This window comes from Schistocerca gregaria, chromosome 4, assembly GCF_023897955.1.
Source record: "Schistocerca gregaria isolate iqSchGreg1 chromosome 4, iqSchGreg1.2, whole genome shotgun sequence".
NCBI classification, from domain to species: Eukaryota; Metazoa; Arthropoda; class Insecta; order Orthoptera; family Acrididae; genus Schistocerca; species Schistocerca gregaria.
The window spans coordinates 349,689,100-349,707,007 of NC_064923.1; the positions used below are offsets into that span (position 1 = coordinate 349,689,100).

Genomic DNA, 17,908 nt, shown 5'->3' on the forward strand with positions numbered 1-17,908 from the left:
ATGTGATCTACCCATCTAATCTTCAGCATACTTCTGTAGCACCACATTTCGAAAGATTCTATTCTCTTGTTGTCCTAACTATTTATCGTCCATGTTTCACTTCCATACATGGCTACGCTCTATACAAATACTTTCAGCAACTACTTCCTGACACTTAAACCTATACTTAATGTTAAGAAATTTCTCTTCTTTAGAAACGCTTTCCTTACCATTGTCGTCTACATTTTATATCCTCTCTACTTCAACCATCATCAGTTATTTTGCTCCCCAAATAGCAAAGCTCCTTTACTACTTTAAGTGTCTCATTTCCTAATCTAATTCCCTCGGCAGCACCCGACTTAATTCGACTACATTCCATTATCCTCGTTTTGCTTTTGTTGATGTTCATCTTATATCCTCCTTTCAAGACACTATCCATTCCGTTCAACTGCTCTTCCAAGTCCTTTGCTGTCTCTGACAGAATTACAATGTCATCGGCGAACCTCAAAGTTTTTATTTCTTCTCCGCGGATTTTAATAACTACTCCGATTGTTTTTTGTTTCGTTCACTGCTTGCTCAATATACAGATAGAATAACATAGGTGATAAACTACAACCCTGTCACACTCCTATCCCAACCACTGCTTCCCTTTCATGCCCCTCGACTCATAACTGCCATCTGGTTTCTGTACAAATTGTAAATAACCTTTCGCTCCCTGTATTTTACGTCTGCCATCTTCAGAATTTGAAAGAAAGTATTCCAGACAACATTGTCAAAAGCTTTCATTAAGTCTACAAATGCTAGAAACGTAGGTTTACCTTTACTTAATCTTTCTTCTAAGATAAGTCGCAGGGTCAGTATTGCCTCACGTGTTCCAATATTTCTACGGAATCGAAACTAATCTTCCCCGAAGTCGGCTTCTGCCACTTTTTCCATTCGTCTGTAAAGAATTCGAGTTAGTACTTTGCAGCCGTTACTTATTAAACTGATAGTTCGGTAATTTTCTCATCTGTCAACACCTACATTCTTTGTGATTGGAATTATTATATTCATCTTGAAGTCTGATGGTATTTCGCCTGTCTCATACACGTTGCTCACCAGATGTTAGAGTTTTGTCAGGACTGGCTGTCCCAAGGCTGTCAGTAGTTCTAATGGAATGTTGTCTACCCCTGTGGCCTTGTTTAGACTTAGATCTTTCAGTGCTCTGTCGAGCTCTTCACGCAGTATCATATCTCTCATTTCATCATCATCTACATCCTCTTCCATTTCCATACATCTACATCTACATCTACATCCATATTCCGCAAGCCACCTGACGGTGTGTGGCGGAGGGTACCCTGAGTACCTCTATCGGTTCTCCCTTCTATTCCAGTCTCGTACTGTACGTGGAAAGAAGGATTGTCGGTATGCTTCTGTGTGGGCTTTAATCTCTCTGATTTTATCCTCATGGTCTCTTCGCGAGATATACGTAGGAGGGAGCAATATACTGCTTGACTCTTCGGTGAAGGTATGTTCTCGGATCTTTAACAAAAGCCCATACCGAGCTACTGAGCGTCTCTCCTGCAGAGTCTTCCACTGGAGTTTATCTATCATCTCCGTAACGCTTTCGCGATTACTAAATGATCCTGTAACGAAGCGCGCTGCTCTCCGTTGGATCTTCTCTATCTCTTCTATCAATCCTATCTGGTGCGGATCCCACACTGCTGAGCAGTATTCAACAGTGGGCGAACAAGCGTACTGTAACCTACTTCCTTTGTTGTCGGATTGCATTTCCTTAGGATTCTTCCAATGAATCTCAGTCTGGCATCTGCTTTACCGACGATCAACTTTATATGATCATTCCATTTTAAATCACTCCTAATGCGTACTCCCAGATAATTTATGGAGTTAACTGCTTCCAGTTGCTGACCTGCTATTTTGTAGCTAAATGATAAGGGACCTATCTTTCTATGTATTCGCAGCACATTACACTTGTCTACATTAAGATTCAATTGCTATTCCGCGCACCATGCGTCAATTCGCTGCAGATCCTCCTGCATTTCAGTACAATTTTCCATTGTAGCAACCTCTCGATACACCACAGAATCATCTGCAAAAAGCCTCAGTGAACTTCCGATGTCATCCACCAGGTCATTTATGTGTATTGTGAATAGCAACGGTCCTATGACACTCCCCTGCGGCAAACCTGAAATCACTCTTACTTCGGAAGACTTTTCTTGATTGAGAATAACATGCTGCGTTCTTTGGGGAACTGTGTCAAACGCCTTGCGGAAGTCAAGAAACACGGCATCCACCTGGGAACCCGTGTCTAAGGCCCTCTGAGTCTCGTGGACGAATAACGCGAGCTGGGTTTCACACGACCGTCTTTTTCGGAACCCATGCTGATTCCTACAGAGTAGATTTCTAGTCTCCAGAAAAGACATTATACTCGAACATAATACGTGTTCCAAAATTCTACAACTGATCGACGTTAGAGATATAGGTCTATAGTTCTGCACATCTGCTCGACGTCCCTTCTTGAAAACGGGGATGACCTGTGCCCTTTTCCAATCCTTTGGAACGCTTCGCTCTTCTAGAGACCTACGGTACACCGCTGCAAGAAGGGGGGCCAGTTCCTTCGCGTACTCTGTGTAAAATCGAACTGGTATCCCATCAGGACCAGTGGCCTTTCCTCTTTTGAGCGATTTTAATTGTTTCTCTATCCCTCTGTCGTCTATTTCGGTATCTACCATTTTGTCAACTGTGCGACAATCTAGAGAAGGAAGCACAGTGCAGTCTTCCTCTGTGAAACAGCTTTGGAAGAAGACATTTAGTATTTCGGCCTTTAGTCTGTCATCCTCTGTTTCAGTACCATTTTGGTCACAGAGTGTCTGGACATTTTGTTTTGATCCACCTACCGCTTTGACATAGGACCAAAATTTCTTAGGATTTTCTGCCAAGTCAGTACATAGAACTTTACTTTCGAATTCATTGAACGCTTCTCGCATAGCCCTCCTCACACTACATTTCGTTTCGCGTAATTTTTGTTTGTGTGCAAGGCTTTAACTATGTTTATGTTTGCTGTGATGTTCCGTTTGCTTCCGCAGCAGTTTTCTAACTCGGTTGTTGTACCACGGTGGCTCTTTTCCATCTCTTACGATCTTGCTTGGCACATACTCAACTAACGCATATTGTACGATGGTTTTGAATTTTGTCCACTGATCCTCAACACTGTCTGTACTTGAGAAAAAACTTTTGTGTTGAGCAATCAAGTACTCTGAAATCTGATTTTGTCACTTTTGCTAAACAGAAAAATCTTCCTACCTTTTTTAATATTTCTATTTACCGCTGAAATCATCGATGCAGTAACCGCTTTATGATCGCTGATTCCCTGTTCTGCATTAACTGATTCAAATAGTTCGGGTCTGTTTGTCACCAGAAGGTCTAATATGTTATCGCCACGAGTCGGTTCTCTGTTTAACTGCTCAAGGTAGTTTTCAGATAAAGCACTTAAAAATATTTCACTGGATTCTTTGTCCCTGCCACCCGTTATGAACGTTTGAGTCTCCCAGTCTATGTTCGGCAAATTAAAATCTCCCCCCAGAACTATAACATGGTGGGGAAATCTACACGAAATATTTTCCAAATTATTCTTCAGGTGCTGAGCCACAACAGATGCTGAGCCCGGGGGCCTATAGAGACATCCAATCTGAGTTTAGGATTTCATTACTGTTTACATGTGGTTTCAGCCAACTTTCTGTCCCTAGTACTATATGGGCGTTGTGACCGTTTATTAATGAGAGCAGTTCTGGGACCTTTCTATAGACGCTCCTGCAGTTTACTATTAGCACATTAATATTGTTGTTCCCTGTTGCATTTTGCCTACTCCTACCTTGCCGCGTCTCAGGAGGCGTCTTGTCGGGCCTAGGCAGGGAATTCTCTAACCTAAAAAAACCCCATGTGCACTCCACACGTACTCCGCTACCCTCGTAGCCGCTTCCGGCGTGTAGTGCACGCCTGACCTATTCAGGGGGACCCAACATTTCTTCACCCGATAGCGGAGGTCGAGAAATTTCCACCCTAGCTCTCCGCAGAATCGTCTGAACTGGTTTAGGCCTTCCACTCGGCTCCAAACCAGAGGACCGCGATCGGTTCTGGGAACGATACTACAAATATTGTCCTCAAGTACATCGCCCTTGTATAGACCCTCTATACACTCCTTCCACCTTTCTGCTTTACCTTCTTTGCTTAGAAGCGGGTTTCCATCTGAGCTCTTGATATTCATACAAGTGGTTCTCTTATCTCCAAAGGTCTCTTTAATTTTCCTGTAGGCAGTATGTATCTTGCCCCTAGTGAGATAAGCCTCTAAATCATTACATTTGTCCTCTAGCCATCTCTGCTTAGCCATTTTGCACTTCCTGTCGATCTCATTTTTGAGACGCTTGTATTTCTTTTGTTCCTGCTTCATTTTCTGCATTTTTATATTTTCTCCTTTCAGCAACTAAATTCAATATTTCTTTAGTTACCCAAGCATTTCTACTAGCCCTCGTCTTTTTACCTACTTGATGCTCTGCTGGCTTCACTACTTCATCCCTCAAAGCTACCCATTCTTCTTCTACTGTATTTCTTTCCTCCATTTTTGTCAATTGTTCTCTTATGCTCTCCCTGAAACGCTGTACAACCTCTGGTTTAGTCAGTTTATCCGGGTCCCATCTCCTTAGATTCCCACCTTTTTGCAGTTTATTTAGTTTTAACCTATGGTTCATAACCAATATATTGTGGTCAGAGTCAACGTCTGCCTCTGGGAAGGTCTTACAATTTAAAACCTGGTTCCTAAGTCTCTGTCTTCCCATTATATAATCTATCTGAAACCTGTCAGTATCTCAGGCTTCTTCCATGTATACAACCATCTTTTATGATTGTTGAACCAAGTGTTAACTATGATTAAGTTGTGCTCTGTGCAAAATTCAACCAGGCGGCTTCCTCTTTCATTTTGTACCCCCAATCCATATTCACCTACTACGTTTCCTTCTCTCTTTTTTCCTAATGACGAATTCCAGTCTCACATGACTATTAAATTTTCGTCTCCCTTCACTATCTGAATAATTTCTTTTATTTCATCATCCATTTCTTCAATTTCTTTGTCATCTGCAGAGCTAGTAGGCATATAAACTTGTACTACTGTAGTAGGCTTGGGCTTTGTGACTGTCTTTACCACAATAATGCGTTCACTATGCTGTTTGCAGCAGATTACCCGCACTCCTATTTTTTTATTCATTATTAAACCTACTCCTGCATTAACCCTATTTGATTCTGTATTTATAACCCTGTATTCATCTGACCAAAAGTCTTGTTCCTCCTGCCACCGAACTTCAGCAATTCCCGCTGTATCTAACTTTAACCTATCCATTTCCCTTTTTAAATTTTCTAACCTACCTGCCCGATTAAGGGATCTGACATTCCATGCTCCGATCCGTAGAACGCCAGTTTTCTTTGTTGTATGAACAACATACAATGTCTCAGTTCAGTGATATATACCTGAATACTGTAGTGTAAGCAAACTAAAGTACAACATTTGACAATAATCGCTCCATTTACATAAAACTACAGAAGAGATTAACGTGTAATAACAGTTGCTCAGAATGGAAATAAACATCGTTAAGATAGCACAAGAAGTGCTGAAACGTGTTTAGGTGAATACTATAAAACACTGTCTTGCCTAAGGTGCAATTCCTCTCCAATCAGTGGCAAAGATTGACATGTTACTACTGCATTCTCGTTGCAGTTTGTTCGATGTTTAAAGCCACATGCAAGTGAGAAACGGAAGGAGGAAGGAATATTACGGTTTGTCGTTCAGTCAGTCATTAGAGTCATTAGAGAGAAGCCAAGCACGGGTTGACGAAGGATGGGGAAACCCAATCGGACGTCTTTCTCAGGATGGGAACCACCACGTGCCCGTGTCCCGAATGTGATTGCAGATTGTTACCGCAGCGGCTCCTTGTTCGCTCAAGGTTATTCGAGCCAGTTGCCGACCCGAGGCAGTATTTTCTCACTATTACGACTTCCATTGTCATTTTTACTCTCAAGCTTACAGTTACGTACAACGAACCAATGACACTCGCGTTTTACAGTACTCACTGTTCAAATTTAGTAGTTTCGATTAGTCCTGGTGCAGTAACTATAAACTTTCTTGCCAAGTGCTTCGCCTTTTCAATATTTACGTAATCTTTTGCAATTTTTACCGTAAACCACTGAAAGCAATGCAAGCCCCCTTGCCGCGTTATTCAGTTTTCAGCGTAATTGTCGCGTCAATGTTATTTCAGTCAGCTGTGGCAACGCCATGAGTGGCACTGTGGTTCAGAGACCGCTACAGCATCACCGTTAGAGAAAGCTGCTGGGCTGGGTATAGCTCGAAGCAAACGCGAGGACGGCAGCGTCAGTGGAGAAAGCGATGTCCCCTCTGGCTCTCTCTCTCTCTCTCTCTCTCTCTCTCTCTCAGGTACATCGGCAACTGCAGCTGCTGCTGTTACTGGGCGGAAAAGCTGTGCTTCGAGACACTGGTGACAGCACGAAATTATCGCTTGTATACAAAATACTCGTCGCAGTTTCAAGTATCGTGAGTCACTAGATACAGGCAACCTACTTCTTGGGGAAAAGAATTATGTCAGGGAGGAGATATATTTCTGTATTAATGTTAGTAAAACAAACTAAATACACCAGAGGGGCAATTAATGATCCCCCACTTCCCCACAGGACATCATGTGAACACCATGTAATAATGCCTCTTGGCAATAGCTTCAGGTATGCCGTATGATGGTGTTAAACTGTTAAGTAACCACCCTTCATTTTCCTGCAGGTCTCACTTAAGTCCTGAAAACTCGTTTCGCCGTCTGGGTGGCAATCTCCATATCAAGTCACCGCACTTGGCTGCGAAGGCGGCAAACGGAAAAATGAATTCAGCGATGCACTGGTTTGGAATCTGTGCGAAAATGGCACGCCTCTGCATGCAGAGAATTACCAGAAATTGAGAAACTCGCCACCAGTTGGATCAGGAAGGAGAAAAGCATCAAGGTAAACGGGGTTTTAACTGCCTCGTACGTCACGCCGCCAATGGCCGGGGCAGCCCCCCGGGTCAGTGGCTGCGCCGGCACTCATGTTTGCGCCTGCTTATTACTCGCTGCTACCCAAATCAAAATTGCCCTGATTCATTCCGATAAAACAGTAGGAAATGTTTTATAGGATGTGAAATAGAGAAAAACAACTAGCGTAACATTAAATGGGCGCAAAAGCCGCAACATCTCCACAAGAGTGAAAATGTTTAACATATCTAAAATTGCAGCAGGTGATGTAATTGTTAGTCATGACTACGAAAATTTTTGACATGCATATATTGTTAATTTCGTCGGTGAACTGACAGTTAACACTCTTGACTGAGGAAAGTAACCGAGAATTGAATGGCAATTACTGCCATTCGCCGCCAGTTTACATTGACTACTGGTACGCTCACTGAAATTTAAAGATATCTATGTGGTGACATTTACGAGGGCAAGTCAATTATTATCCGAAATGTAGCTATTTTTTGTTTATTTTGGTAGTACTGTCGTTTTACGTTGATTTCGTATGATTTGTTTATTTGTTGTTATATCTTGGCAATTTTCAAGCTGCTAGGTTATTTTCATTATCGTTTCCGTGCAGTTAACCATGGCTGCTCCGCTGTCTATTACCACCAAAGAAGAGCAACGTTCAGTGATCCGTTTTTTGTGGTCGGAAGGCGTATCAGGGGCCGAAATTCTTCGAAGACTTTCGGTACAATACGGGAACAGTGTTTTGCCACAGAGGAGTGTCTACGAATGGATTGAAAATTTCCGAAATGTCGCACAAGTGTTACACACGAAGAAGCAGCCGCACGACCGTTTACCGCCACAAATGAAGAAACCATTGAGCGTTCACATGAAATTATTCTCTTGGACAGACGATTAATTATTGGCGAAGTGGCACATAGTCTGCAAATTGGTCACAGTTCTGCCTACGAAATCATCCACAACAGACTAGGGTTTCATAAAGTTTGTGCTATGCCGGCCGGTGTGGCCGTGCGGTTCTAGGCGCTTCAGTCTGGAACCGCGTGTCCGCTACGGTCGCAGGTTCGAATCCTGCCTCGGGCATGGATGTGTGTGATGTCCTTAGGTTACTTAGGTTTAATTAGTTCTAAGTTCTAGGCGGACTGATGACCTCAGAAGTTAAGTCGCATTAGTGCTCAGAGCCATTTGAACCTTTTTGAGCCAAGTGCGTTGAAACGCAAGGAGACTATGTCGAATAGTGGTGTTCTTGTACGTTTCCTGTTTGATTACAATATAATTTTATAACTACATTGTGGATAAAAATTTACTTATCCTCGTATATTAACGGGGAACTACGGTTTCAAATACTGAAATTTATTTCTGAAATTCGACAGAACTGTAATAGATATAGATGTATTGCCTAAGACGACTTATGAAAATTTCTACTGGACAGCCACTCGAATCCGCATTTCCTGCTTGTCACGAGCGGTAGCCTTACGGCTTAGGCTATCCGAGAGCGCTCCCCGGACCGTCGAAAACCTCCATATGTCACACATCTGTCCGTTTCTTCTCATGAATTATTAATTCATTTACCCACACTCGCACAACTCATGTAAAGATGTATAAGGCGATGATGGGCCTGCGACGAAATTGACAACTACTAATTCTCGTTGTCTTCATTCTAAAACATGCAAGGGACGCACGAGATGTTCGAGTGTCAACAAAAGAATTAATAATCAACGAGAAGAAATATATAGGTGTGTGACATATGTCAATTTGGGTAAGTGTGGGTAGCGAGCTGGGATAGCCTAAGTGGCAAGGTGATCCTCGCGAAAAGGGTGAAATCCGGGTTCGCGTCCCGGAACAGCACAAATTTTCATATGTCACCTCAGATAGTACATCCATACGCATCACAGTCAATTTGAATTTCAGAAATAAATGTCACTATGTTATGTCAAAAACATTTAGGGTAAAATTTATACAGGTGACTCAGGAGAACTTTGGGGCGAGGAATCGAGTATGTTAGGCTGTACGCGATCTACATTTATCAGTGTGTGTGTTTGTGATCTGCTAACATTTCTGCATCGTTCTTAGTGGTACGACCTTGGAAAAAAGCCACAGAGTGGTCAGAAGCAGTATGAAAACTTGTAAGGGTGTTGCAGGGGACATTATGCTGAGAAACAATTGTTAAGAAAAAATTGGATACATTGAGTCTTTTTCCGACTCATTTTGCTTTGATGTTAGCCAACCAGGTCGTTGTGCACGCAAATTCAAGCAGCCTGCCAGAGACAGTGTCGTCAAACGTATTTTCGGTCCTCAAACCGAACGAACTAAGCTTTTGCTCGCCTATCTTAAACTTATCACTTCCGATAAAGGCACATTGTTTATGTTAATAAACATTTCAACAAGTGGTACTCTACGGACCCAGAGAGAAATGCTAACTTCAATGCAGTAAAAAAATTAAAAATAACTGGGAAACTGCGCAACGTGTCTAATTTTTTTTAACAATTGATTCTCAGCACAGCCTTCACTGCAGCACCCTTATGAACTTTTCAGCCAGTTTCTGAACATACTGTATAAGCGTTTGTGGTGTGTTCAGGGTGGAACTAATTGGTAGGCTACTAGCTGCCGCTCTCAATGCCCAACAGACAACAGGATATTTCACAGAGTGTGGCTAAATTTCATTCCTCGTCATAATGCATGCATTACGACTATCTGTTACCTCATATCGAACAGCTGTTAAGAACGTAAGTAATAGCTGTAAGGAGTGACATGATTGAAAGTATACGACAGTAGAAGCGCACAGTTCCAGAAAAACTGCGTCTGCAAACTAGCAGCTCGTGAGATAACTGCGAATTTGTGGTTAACCGTTGCCGTGAGTGCAGTATGACGAATGGGCATACTCAGCTTAAATGTAGTCGAAATGTATCTTCTTTCGATTGAAACTCGATCTAACAGGGCTCAATTTTTCATATGCGTTACCTTAACAAAAAACACAGTTCTGCTTCATCATCTTACGGGCTACAATCTACTGTACACTCGTGCATTTATTGAAAATTTTTTGACTTTCGGAACGTGTCCATGCAGCATTCTCAAGACCGAAAATGTTGTACGGCAGTTTGTCTTGACAATTCACAGTATACATTAGTTTAATCGGTAACCCTGTGCATAGGCTTGCTAAAGGATAGATTCAGACAAAAAACAAATTTTTACATCCATAATATGCTGCATCAACGAAAGTAAAACGAGGATAATGGAATGTAGTCAAACTACATCAGGTGATGATCAGGAAATTAGATTAGGAAATGAGACAGTTAAAGTTGTAGAGGAGTTTACTCCTTGGTGACCAAAATAACTGATGGTGGTCGTAGTACAGAGGATATAAAATGTAGACTTTGGCAAGAAAAGCGTTTCTGAAGAACAGAAATTTGTTAACATCGAGTAGAGATTTAAGTGTCAGGAAGTCTTTTCTGAAAGCCTTTGTAGGGAGTGTAGCCATGTATGGGAGTGAAACATGGACGGTAAATAGTTTAGATAAGAAGAGAATATAAGATTTCAAAATGTGGTGCTGCAGAAGAATGCTGAAAATTAGATGGGTACATCACATAACTAATGAGGAGGTATTGAACAGAATTGGAAAAAAGAGAAATTTGTTGCACAACTTGACTAAAAGAAGGAATTGGTTGGTAGGACACGTTCTAAGGCATCAAGGGATCTCCAATTTAGTACTGGAGGAAAGCGTGGAAGACAAAAATCGTAGAGGGAGACCAAGAGATGAATACACTAAGCACATTCAGAAGTATGTAGGCTTCAGTAGTTACTCGGAGATGAAGAGGCTTGCACAGGATACGGTAGCAGGGAGAGCTGCATCAAACCAGTCTCTGGACTGAAGACCACAACAACAACTACAATTATACTGAAACGAATAAATGAGATAAAGATGTAACACAAGATACGAAAAGCTAGTATGCTATAAAAATCCTACTGGTAACATAAAGAAATGATAAATCTCTGTTGGTACACATTAGGAGTATTTCCAATTCAGTCCATATTAATGACAATGTATCTAAACAATATAGAGCAAGGAGGGCTCTAGAGGCGCGGTAAAGCCAGATTCTCTAAGGGAGACAACCTCGACAGAAAATCAGGCAGATCGCGATATCTGGACTTAACTTGGCAGCGCTCGTCAAGCAACCGGAGGGTTATAAAATTACCGGCAAACTCACAGACAGCCTCGGATACAGGACTGAATCAACTGGTGACAACCGGAATATCTTAAAGGACAAACGGTTTGGCGTTGTGGATTATGTGTCTTTGGCAACATGGAATGTTCGAGGATTGACCAACAAAGAAAGCGAGTTAAATCAAGTACTCGAAGAGAGGAAAGTAGACATTGCAATAATGACAAAAACTTAAAAGAACAAAAGATTTGTCAGACTACCGGACGGCTTACAATGGTGTCCCACAAAGAAAACGAGCCAGTGCTGGAGTTGCAATTTTAGTCGATGAAAAGTAGAGAGGAAAGATTCTTAAATACAACTTCGTAAAGGAAAGAATAATGAGAGATTTCAAATTCCAAAACGCCATCTAACAGTTATAGGTGTCTATGGCCCAGAGGCGGGAAGGAAGGATGATTGTGTTTCTAGAAAAATTGTACCTTCTGATATAGGTAATGGTTTGAGAACGAACGAAAATGTTTGAAACTAGTCACTAATAAAAATGATATCTGCAACTCTGGCGTAACCTTAGTTAATAAATTATAAACCTAAATCTGTCTGCATACTAACAGCACTGATATTTATAACAGACGTTCAACAGAGAAAATGGCTATCTAACAATGAGATTTCAACTCTTGAAACAGACTGATAATAAAATAAAGTAGCTGGCGTGAATTTTCAGTTTTGGCAATATGATATATTTACGAAACATTACCATTACCGATGGAGGCCTCATTATTATGCTGCCAGATGCCTAATCGAGAGACATGTGCAGGACACAGTTTCATTCGATTGATGTCTGTCTCTCCTGATTGCATATCACTTCCACCCTAATCGCAACCCCCACCACCACTACGACATTCTACCATCACCAGCTTCAAATGGTCGGATGTCAATACGGAGTACTTAAATAACGGACAATGGGACCGAAACGAAAAAGTACAGTCATTGTTGACCAGATCGTTGGTCATAATACTACAGATAATGTTGCTAGTGACAATACGTACTTGCTTTCCTCCAACGTGCGAATATTCTCACACGTTAAAGAACATCTACAATTCGTCTTCTAAGTCGATCTGATGAGGAGATTGGCGTTATCACAGACAGATTGCTGCCATAGATGGAAGATAGTTGAAGTGCCCTAGCACAGTCCAATCCTGATAATTCGAATTTGTAGCCTGGTAGGCAAATCTGCAGGTACCAATGCTACTAATTTACAAACAATTATAACTTAAATATTTTAAACATAGCTGCACAACAGCAACAGCTTCACGTAATAAAATTATAAACAGCCGACCAGTTGCAATGGATAAATAAATTATTTACCTAGGTTTCGACAAATATAAATTTATCCATTGCAACTGGTCGGCTGTTTACAATTTTATTAATTATAACTTATTCTTTTTCTTTTTCTTCTTCGACTTTTCCCACTAGATATTAATCGTTTCCCACTTCCAATAGTCTCGTTTACACCAATCGAAAATTTTTCATCTCTTCGCACTCAGTGTACGATCAGCACGTAGTTCACACAACAAAAGTCGCCTTCCCCTTTTAGTTCTTGTCGTAGTCAAACTACATCAGGTGATGATCAGGAAATTAGATTAGAAAATGAGACAGTTAAAGTTGTAGAGGAGTTTACTACTTGGTGACCAAAATAACTGATGGTGGTCGTAGTACAGAGGATATAAAATGTAGACTTTGGCAAGAAAAGCGTTTCTGAAGAACAGAAATTTGTTAACATCGAGTAGAGATTTAAGTGTCAGGAAGTCTTTTCTGAAAGCCTTTGTAGGGAGTGTAGCCATGTATGGGAGTGAAACATGGACGGTAAATAGTTTAGATAAGAAGAGAATATAAGATTTCAAAATGTGGTGCTGCAGAAGAATGCTGAAAATTAGATGGGTACATCACATAACTAATGAGGAGGTATTGAACAGAATTGGAAAAAAGAGAAATTTGTTGCACAACTTGACTAAAAGAAGGAATTGGTTGGTAGGACACGTTCTAAGGCATCAAGGGATCTCCAATTTAGTACTGGAGGAAAGCGTGGAAGACAAAAATCGTAGAGGGAGACCAAGAGATGAATACACTAAGCACATTCAGAAGTATGTAGGCTTCAGTAGTTACTCGGAGATGAAGAGGCTTGCACAGGATACGGTAGCAGGGAGAGCTGCATCAAACCAGTCTCTGGACTGAAGACCACAACAACAACTACAATTATACTGAAACGAATAAATGAGATAAAGATGTAACACAAGATACGAAAAGCTAGTATGCTATAAAAATCCTACTGGTAACATAAAGAAATGATAAATCTCTGTTGGTACACATTAGGAGTATTTCCAATTCAGTCCATATTAATGACAATGTATCTAAACAATATAGAGCAAGGAGGGCTCTAGAGGCGCGGTAAAGCCAGATTCTCTAAGGGAGACAACCTCGACAGAAAATCAGGCAGATCGCGATATCTGGACTTAACTTGGCAGCGCTCGTCAAGCAACCGGAGGGTTATAAAATTACCGGCAAACTCACAGACAGCCTCGGATACAGGACTGAATCAACTGGTGACAACCGGAATATCTTAAAGGACAAACGGTTTGGCGTTGTGGATTATGTGTCTTTGGCAACATGGAATGTTCGAGGATTGACCAACAAAGAAAGCGAGTTAAATCAAGTACTCGAAGAGAGGAAAGTAGACATTGCAATAATGACAAAAACTTAAAAGAACAAAAGATTTGTCAGACTACCGGACGGCTTACAATGGTGTCCCACAAAGAAAACGAGCCAGTGCTGGAGTTGCAATTTTAGTCGATGATAAATAGAGAGGAAAGATTCTTAAATACAACTTCGTAAAGGAAAGAATAATGACAGATTTCAAATTCCAAAAGACCATCTAACAGTTATAGGTGTCTATGGCCCAGAGGCGGGAAGGAAGGATGATTGTGTTTCTAGGAAAATTGTACCTTCTGATATAGGTAATGGTTTGAGAACGAACGAAAATGTTTGAAACTAGTCACTAATAAAAATGATATCTGCAACTCTGGCGTAGCCTTAGTTAATAAATTATAAACCTAAATCTGTCTGCATACTAACAGCACTGATAAATGACGTTCAACAGAGAAAATGGCTATCTAACAATGAGATTTCAACTCTTGAAACAGACTGATAATAAAATAAAGTAGCTGGCGTGAATTTTCAGTTTTGGCAATTTGATATACTTACGAAACACGACTAAGTAACGTTAGATGCTACTGGTAACTACCATTACCGATGGAGGCCTCATTATTATGCTGCCAGATGCCTAATCGAGAGACATGTGCAGGACACAGTTTCATTCGATTGATGTCTGTCTCTCCTGATTGCATATCACTTCCACCCTAATCGCAACCCCCACCACCACTACGACATTCTACCATCACCAGCTTCAAATGGTCGGATGTCAATACGGAGTACTTAAATAACGGACAATGGGACCGAAACGAAAAAGTACAGTCATTGTTGACCAGATCGTTGGTCATAATACTACAGATAATGTTGCTAGTGACAATACGTACTTGCTTTCCTCCAACGTGCGAATATTCTCACACGTTAAAGAACATCTACAATTCGTCTTCTAAGTCGATCTGATGAGGAGATTGGCGTTATCACAGACAGATTGCTGCCATAGATGGAAGATAGTTGAAGTGCCCTAGCACAGTCCAATCCTGATAATTCGAATTTGTAGCCTGGTAGGCAAATCTGCAGGTACCAATGCTACTAATTTACAAACAATTATAACTTAAATATTTTAAACATAGCTGCACAACAGCAACAGCTTCACGTAATAAAATTATAAACAGCCGACCAGTTGCAATGGATAAATAAATTATTTACCTAGGTTTCGACAAATATAAATTTATCCATTGCAACTGGTCGGCTGTTTACAATTTTATTAATTATAACTTATTCTTTTTCTTTTTCTTCTTCGACTTTTCCCACTAGATATTAATCGTTTCCCACTTCCAATAGTCTCGTTTACACCAATCGAAAATTTTTCATCTCTTCGCACTCAGTGTACGATCAGCACGTAGTTCACACAACAAAAGTCGCCTTCCCCTTTTAGTTCTTGTCGTAGTCAAACTACATCAGGTGATGATCAGGAAATTAGATTAGAAAATGAGACAGTTAAAGTTGTAGAGGAGTTTACTACTTGGTGACCAAAATAACTGATGGTGGTCGTAGTACAGCGGATATAAAATGTAGACTTTGGCAAGAAAAGCGTTTCTGAAGAACAGAAATTTGTTAACATCGAGTAGAGATTTAAGTGTCAGGAAGTCTTTTCTGAAAGCCTTTGTAGGGAGTGTAGCCATGTATGGGAGTGAAACATGGACGGTAAATAGTTTAGATAAGAAGAGAATATAAGATTTCAAAATGTGGTGCTGCAGAAGAATGCTGAAAATTAGATGGGTACATCACATAACTAATGAGGAGGTATTGAACAGAATTGGAAAAAAGAGAAATTTGTTGCACAACTTGACTAAAAGAAGGAATTGGTTGGTAGGACACGTTCTAAGGCATCAAGGGATCTCCAATTTAGTACTGGAGGAAAGCGTGGAAGACAAAAATCGTAGAGGGAGACCAAGAGATGAATACACTAAGCACATTCAGAAGTATGTAGGCTTCAGTAGTTACTCGGAGATGAAGAGGCTTGCACAGGATACGGTAGCAGGGAGAGCTGCATCAAACCAGTCTCTGGACTGAAGACCACAACAACAACTACAATTATACTGAAACGAATAAATGAGATAAAGATGTAACACAAGATACGAAAAGCTAGTATGCTATAAAAATCCTACTGGTAACATAAAGAAATGATAAATCTCTGTTGGTACACATTAGGAGTATTTCCAATTCAGTCCATATTAATGACAATGTATCTAAACAATATAGAGCAAGGAGGGCTCTAGAGGCGCGGTAAAGCCAGATTCTCTAAGGGAGACAACCTCGACAGAAAATCAGGCAGATCGCGATATCTGGACTTAACTTGGCAGCGCTCGTCAAGCAACCGGAGGGTTATAAAATTACCGGCAAACTCACAGACAGCCTCGGATACAGGACTGAATCAACTGGTGACAACCGGAATATCTTAAAGGACAAACGGTTTGGCGTTGTGGATTATGTGTCTTTGGCAACATGGAATGTTCGAGGATTGACCAACAAAGAAAGCGAGTTAAATCAAGTACTCGAAGAGAGGAAAGTAGACATTGCAATAATGACAAAAACTTAAAAGAACAAAAGATTTGTCAGACTACCGGACGGCTTACAATGGTGTCCCACAAAGAAAACGAGCCAGTGCTGGAGTTGCAATTTTAGTCGATGATAAATAGAGAGGAAAGATTCTTAAATACAACTTCGTAAAGGAAAGAATAATGACAGATTTCAAATTCCAAAAGACCATCTAACAGTTATAGGTGTCTATGGCCCAGAGGCGGGAAGGAAGGATGATTGTGTTTCTAGGAAAATTGTACCTTCTGATATAGGTAATGGTTTGAGAACGAACGAAAATGTTTGAAACTAGTCACTAATAAAAATGATATCTGCAACTCTGGCGTAGCCTTAGTTAATAAATTATAAACCTAAATCTGTCTGCATACTAACAGCACTGATAAATGACGTTCAACAGAGAAAATGGCTATCTAACAATGAGATTTCAACTCTTGAAACAGACTGATAATAAAATAAAGTAGCTGGCGTGAATTTTCAGTTTTGGCAATTTGATATACTTACGAAACACGACTAAGTAACGTTAGATGCTACTGGTAACTACCATTACCGATGGAGGCCTCATTATTATGCTGCCAGATGCCTAATCGAGAGACATGTGCAGGACACAGTTTCATTCGATTGATGTCTGTCTCTCCTGATTGCATATCACTTCCACCCTAATCGCAACCCCCACCACCACTACGACATTCTACCATCACCAGCTTCAAATGGTCGGATGTCAATACGGAGTACTTAAATAACGGACAATGGGACCGAAACGAAAAAGTACAGTCATTGTTGACCAGATCGTTGGTCATAATACTACAGATAATGTTGCTAGTGACAATACGTACTTGCTTTCCTCCAACGTGCGAATATTCTCACACGTTAAAGAACATCTACAATTCGTCTTCTAAGTCGATCTGATGAGGAGATTGGCGTTATCACAGACAGGTTGCTGCCATAGATGGAAGATAGTTTAAGTGCCCTAGCACAGTCCAATCCTGATAATTCGAATTTGTAGCCTGGTAGGCGAATCTGCAGGTACCAATGCTACTAATTTACAAACAATTATAACTTAAATATTTTAAACATAGCTGCACAACAGCAACAGCTTCACGTAATAAAATTATAAACAGCCGACCAGTTGCAATGGATAAATAAATTATTTACCTAGGTTTCGACAAATATAAATTTTTTCCATTGCAACTGGTCGGCTGTTTACAATTTTATTAATTATAACTTATTCTTGTTCTTTTTCTTCTTCGACTTTTCCCACTAGATATTAATCGTTTCCCACTTCCAATAGTCTCGTTTACACCAATCGAAAATTTTTCATCTCTTCGCACTCAGTGTACGATCAGCACGTAGTTCACACAACAAAAGTCGCCTTCCCCTTTTAGTTCTTGTCGGAGTCGTTTATCGTCGTAGGCC

The 17,908-nt window shown here is 40.7% G+C and overlaps 1 protein-coding gene across 2 annotated transcripts in view; it reads right to left on the bottom strand.

Annotated features, from left to right (window-relative positions):
• LOC126268018 (uncharacterized transporter slc-17.2-like) overlaps positions 1–17,908 on the bottom strand; it is a 294,182-nt gene that overhangs the window by 270,981 nt on the left and 5,293 nt on the right. The gene's annotated exons all lie outside the window — the stretch shown is intronic.